The sequence below is a fragment of the Phyllobates terribilis genome, unplaced genomic scaffold (assembly GCF_046119375.1).
Source record: "Phyllobates terribilis strain yellow unplaced genomic scaffold, ASM4611937v1 Scaffold_7__3_contigs__length_470593459, whole genome shotgun sequence".
Classification (NCBI taxonomy): domain Eukaryota; kingdom Metazoa; phylum Chordata; class Amphibia; order Anura; family Dendrobatidae; genus Phyllobates; species Phyllobates terribilis.
In genome coordinates this window covers 234,180,253-234,186,736 of record NW_027362767.1, presented here as the reverse complement: position 1 = coordinate 234,186,736, position 6,484 = coordinate 234,180,253, and positions in this window count along the sequence as shown.

Below are 6,484 nucleotides of genomic sequence, written 5' to 3'. Positions count from 1 at the left end.
GATCAGCGGGGGCTGGGACAATCGCACCCCCAGATCCGGAAGCGGCACGGAACTGCTTCATTCACTATGTGGTGGCCGCTCTCCGGTCCTTGAGCTCAGGTGGGCACACCAGATGTCTGACGCCACCCCAACTGATCTGATGAAAGACCATCAAAGTCTTGGACAACCCCTTGATATCAATGTATTTTGCCCTGCTGCAAAATCTTAACAAGGACCCCAACTTCCAATGTACATTTATCATACTTTTTTATGTGATAGAGGGGCGTACGGTTCTGTGATCAGGGTGTGACTGCTACCCCTGCACCTCTATATCAATGGCTCTAGTTTTGGATCACCTCCGATCCTGAGAACATAGTTGAGTATGATTGACTTAGGGCGTAGACAGGAGGCCGTATTTATCGTGTGAGGATCGCATTGTAGTTGGCGGCCTGACCTGCGCGTGATGGCGTGATGTATTTCTATGCAGCTGTCACGCTCAGGTCAGGATAGCCAACAGTCAGTCCGAGGATTGCAATGCGAGAAATATGGTCGTCTGTCTGCCCCCTAATTCTGTATCTCCCATGTGGTATAAGAGAGGGACCATTTTATGCCATACCAATCAGACATTTTACTAAGATTAAAATCTATCTCTAAATATTTTTACCCAAGTTAGTGGTTATTATTATTAATAATAATCAAATTGCATTAAGTATCAATCTGCAATCTACATTAATTCATTCATTTCCAATTTCCCTGATTTCATTCGCAGGCCTGATCCTTGCTTCAGATTTTTCTTCCGTGGGAGCGTCTCTCTAAGTAATATAGGCTGGATGTGAGGTTTGTGTGCATCCGGGATTCTGCTATCTCATGTATCAGTATAAAGTTCTGTAGTGGGAAAATCAAATCAATTACTCAATGGATATACAATATTCCAAAAAGTAGTTGTTGCATACTTTCATGTATATCCAAATAATAGCATTTTAAAAAAATACCTTCTCATGCTGTTTGGTTACCTCCTAAAATAACATATTCTGTACGGCATAAACATAATTACCATAATGAAAAAGAAGTACAAAAATGTATAGAAAGTTTCAAAACAAACAACTTAAACAAGTAATAATGACAAAAAAACGTCCATAAACAAAGCAACCAGTACAATACAACCAATATAATGTAATGGATATTGGTAAATGCCATTTTATGAGGCAAGGATGGAAAATTGCCTCTCTAGACCTTAACCACCAGTAGAAGTCATCAGAAAATGTTGTTTCCCTGTAATCTGTCTCTGAGTCACTGGTGCTGGAGCGGATTAGACTTGACAACAGGCGGCATCAGCAGATGGACAGAAGGGTGCCACCTAGCCTCCGCACTTTGGAGTGATTTTTTAGGAGTAATACATGAACAGAGACCACTTAGAAAGTAACTGCACTTTCAAAAAACTTTTGCGGCATGTCAGAAGTTCTGCTTGGTGGTGGTGCGGATACTAAGACCCCAAGCGATGGCTACTAATAAAGGCTATGAACTCCTTTGACATGAAAAAAATATTTTTACATAGGTTAGCGGCAATGACGTACCACTAATAGCAGCAGACCACTATGGGGCCAGTGAGTTGGAGGGGTCCACTGCTGAAGTGCACCAAGCCCCTGTCCGCTTCATTATTGAAAACAATGGTGCAGGGGGAGTTCATCAGTCTCACTGCGTCAGGCACAAAGACATCGCTAGATCGCCCCTGCTTTACAGAGCTTCAGTCCACACAGTGCACAGAGCGGAGCATCGGGGGAACGAGATAGGCTAAGTAGTTTGTTTAATGTTGTCAGTACTTGTGGGGGCATCATACCACGTGTGGGGGGCCAAGATACAGTCTATAGGGGGAGCTGTGGAGTCCATGGTACTCTGTGTGGGTGTTTTGGGGGCCATTATATTGTCTGTGAGAGGGCTTTTGGGGCAAATATACAGTTTTTGGGGAACATCATAGTGTGTAATGAGCTGTGAGGGGCATGATACTGCATGTAGGGGACATCATACTGTGTGTGGGGGGCTGTGGGGACATTATTCTCTTGGGGGGGCATCATTCTTTGTGGAGAGATGTTGGAGCATCATTCTGTGTGTGGTGTGCTGTGGAGATATCATTCTGTGTAGGGGGCTGTAGGGGTCTTCATGCTCTGGGGAGGTAACTGTGGGGGGCATTATACTGTGTGTGGGATATGTATGAGCCTTCTTATTATGTGGGGGTGACTGTAGGGGGCATCACACTGTGTGTGGGTGCCATGATAATGTGTGTCGATGTTGTGTGGGCCATAATAGTGTGTGGGGGAACTATGGGGGCATTATATCAGGTGAGGGATGATTATAAGGGCAATTATACTGTGTGTGGGGTAACTATGTTGACATACTATGTGGGGGGCAATTTAGGGGCATTATACCTTGTTGGGGGTCACTGTGGGGTATCATGTGTTGGAGCTACTGTGGAAGAATTATACTATGTTGGGGGCACTGTGGCAGGATTATACTTTGCAGGGGGCACTGTGAGGTCATCATACTCTGCATGTCCGTGATACTGTGGGGGGGGGGTCAAATTGTGTGATGGAATTCACTATGGGGGTATTATACTATGTGTGGAGGGCATTTTTGCTGGCATCATATTCTATGTGGGCAATTAAAGGGGAATCATAGTGAGTGAGAACATTAATGGGCTTCAGTAGGGACACAATTACAATGTTCATGCCTGAATACATATTAGGATTTTTGCTATTTGTTCCTGTAATTTCTATGTATGACCCTTGTAAGTGGATACCTTTTTCTTAATAAAATTATACTAAGTTTCTGTCTGCAATCTTCATTTTCAGACCCGCTAATATGCAGTTTGCAGCCAAATCCAAGATTTTGATTTTACTTTTGAGGGGAGCGTTTCTCCCAGTAATATAGGCTGGATGTGAGGCTTGTGTATCCAGGGTCTTGATGTATTAACACAACGTGTGCTTTTATCCTGGTCTATAACCCGTTTTCTGTGCCCTCTGAGATACTCTCTCCCTTGTCCCCTCCCTGCTGCTATCACTAACACTGAGAGAAGGGAGGAGGAGAGCAGAGAGCGCAGACAGAACCAGGAGCAGAAGCTTTGATTGATTTGTATCTTTTTTTGCAGATCATATTGTAGCAGCAAAACGCTAGAAGATTTTTACTGAAGGCTATTTAGAAAGTTGTTCTCTTAGGCAGCAAATGAGCAATAAAAAGAAAATCTGCCTTTATGGGGCAGAAAGGCTCAACGAGCTCTTCTCTCTTGAAGGAGATGCGGTTAGCAGGAGAAGAGCGTCTTTTTTGCTCACCCAGCCTCTTCGAGGACAACATCACTTGACAACAAGCAAACATTCATTGCCATCACTGAGATTCTTGCATTAATTCCGAGATTCTGTAACATTTATCTCCCCCCACAATGTGATTATGGACCAATTGCGGCATCTAAGACCAACTTCATCAAATGAAATCAGGAAAATGCAACCAGTTACTGAGCTACGAGCAGAGAGCGTCCTCTGTTCTCACATCCATATATTTACTATAAGATCTGAGCATAATTTCTCATAAGCAGGAAAATCACATCTCTGACTATTTGCCTTCATACATATGTATATGTGGCTGATTAAAGCGGATCCGTTATGCATACATCAGAGTGACTAAAATGAATAATATTATGGGAGCGCACAGGCTAATGGCTCCACCGCTAGGGATGTAAATATACTCATATACACACTCCTATTTAGAGTAGATTTGTATATAGAATTACATTAAAGGGCTTGTTGCCTAAGGAGAAACATATGCTATTTTGCATATACCCAATAAATAAACTGGGTAGGGATTTATACAACTAGGGCTGGATTTATTCATACATTTCCAGGAGGAATAACAGAGGATCAGAGCAATGTAGAGTTCTAATAAAAGTTACTCCGACATTGTTCTTTCAAGAGGATGTAGTAGTTGGGAAGGAAGTAGCTTCCCTCTGGCACTAAAAGAGTTAAAGAGTATGTTCCTGACACTTAGATCTCTCTGGGCTGCAGTTAGGTCCAGCTAAGGGGTTAGCTGTGATAATCCAGCCCAGTAGAGGAAAGGGGAACCCAGTGCTATGGTTAGGCACAGGATGTGAATAAATGCTTTGTTTCTAATATGTTTCCTTGTGGGCTGTAGTATTGGAATCCAGCCTCAAGATGCCACTGTCCCGGATGCAGATGACAGGTTAAGTCTGCCAGTAGCAATGCAGGCATTTAGGGCAGTGAGGGAGTTAACTGTGCGTGAGGACAGCCCATAGAGGGTGGGCACATTAGGGAAATCTCTGGTTATTTTCCAGGAGCAGGAAGTGATTAGTTCAGTGTGAGATAGTACTTGGGACAGTACGGGCAGACTCGGTATTGTGGCTGCTAGGGCAGACGTGAGCCCCATACCCCAGACAGTGGATCCCAAAGGAGAAGAATCCCTCCACAAGAGTCCCCTTAGCAGGCCTGGGAAACTTAACAGAGGTATCGAGGACCCGGGGCACATTCTGTCTGCAGGCTGCAGAAGAAGCTAGGACTCAAACCTAAGATGTGGGGAGAACTAGGATCCGGATATACTGTCACTGGTGAGGAAGATTCTCTAGGGCTAGAGAATAGAGCAACAGAGATGCTTCACTTAAATTGGGAACCAGGGCTGAAGTTGTATCAAGCACCAGTGGGAAAGATGACAACCTGTTGGGCCATATCCATTATATCTGCCTGTAAATATTGTACATAGTCCTCTTCCCCAAGTAAAGTCCCAGTTATGGTTATGAACCTTGTGTCCTCTGAATTTATTGCTGCCCTGGTTCCAGAAGAGAAATGCCTGGAGACAGACGCGACCGGCTGGTCTAAAGTAAGCGGAAAGCACTACATACAGTGCAGCACATCAGAGGGAGGACACATATTGTCTGTAGGGTAACAGAGCGAGCAGGGGCTACAGCTCGCCCACGACTACCTCACTGGGGCACCTTACAAGGATTATAAATATTAACTCACACAACCTGCCGGACGTCAGCCCACTTCTGACATCTTCCGTGTATGTAGGCAGAAGTATAGAGGATCTGTGGAGAGCAGGTTCACGCTCTGAGCCCACTCCATACCCAGTGGGAGCAGCTGTTTTACACAACAGACACCACCAGAAACTGCTGCAACTGGAGCTAGCCTTGACTGCAGCAGTTTAACGGCTTAGACAGAGGCAAAGCTATGGCGGTCGCAGAGGATGTGGTCCATGAGGGAGGGGGCCACTGACACCAGTACACACATTCGATTGAAATGCATTGCACTGCAGGGACCCGCTGTGTTCCTACACTGCAGTGCATGCCGCTGGCCAATCAGAGATCAGCAGCTGACGTCAGTGTGAAAGTTACTGGCGGTGCATGGCAGCGACATCATCAGCTGCCTGTCACTTGAACACTGAAGTCAGCTGCCGGCTACAGTAGAGGACGCCGTGGAGGCAGAGGAAGGAGAGGGGAATCTGGGTTTTTCTATGCATGAAAGAACCGCAGCAGAATGGGGGTCATATATACTAGGATGGAAAAGATATATACAAGGAGGGGGGACACATATTCAGGGATGGGGGACATATATACCAGGATGGGGGTCATATATACCAGGATGGGGAACATACTGTATATACCAGGATGGGGGTGATATATACCAGAATGGGGAACATATATACCAGGATGGGGAACATATATACCAGGATGGGTGACATATATACAGGGATGGGGGACATATATGCAGGAATTGAGGACATATATACCAGGATGGGTGACATATACACAGGGATGGGGGACATATATACAGGGATGGGGGACATATATACCAGGATGGGGAACATATATACCAGGATGGGGGACATATATGAAGCGCCCCCTGGGCCTGTGTTGTGCAGGGGAACCCAGAACCGGGCCTGTTGTAGAATGCTGGGGGTTGTAGTCTCCGTGTGGCGGTGACCCGGTCTGTGCCCAGGGTGGTCAAACCAGTGGCAGTCTAAATGTTGTAATAAGTGTCCGACTACGCCACCCGTGGATTGCGGTCAGTGGGGACCGCCGCTGCACTGCCGACCGCTGAGGCTGATGTTGGTTGCGCAGCCGAGTATGGGATAACTCCCCACGGGAGGAGTATTGCCTCAGGGCAGGTAATGTGGAAGATGATGGGAGTGATGGTGTGAGGGTCCCAGTGCTAATGGTGCTGGTGCGGCAAGGAATCACAGAGACGTGAGGTGCAGTTCAGGGTCTTTACTGATGGTACAAGGCAGACCCTCCCGGGAGTACTGGCTAGTATAAGGGGCCTGGTCAGTCTGCGAGCAAGCAGGAGTTCCCCTGGCCAGGTGGAGTTGTAGGCCTCCCGTTTATCTGCACTCTTCCTGGCTACCTTGCTGTCAGCGGTTACAAGTAGCCCACGTCCCTGAGTATACCGTGTGGTGCTCACCCGTATGGCTGGTGACTTGGGGCCTTCTGTTAGCCTCCGCTCCTGGATGG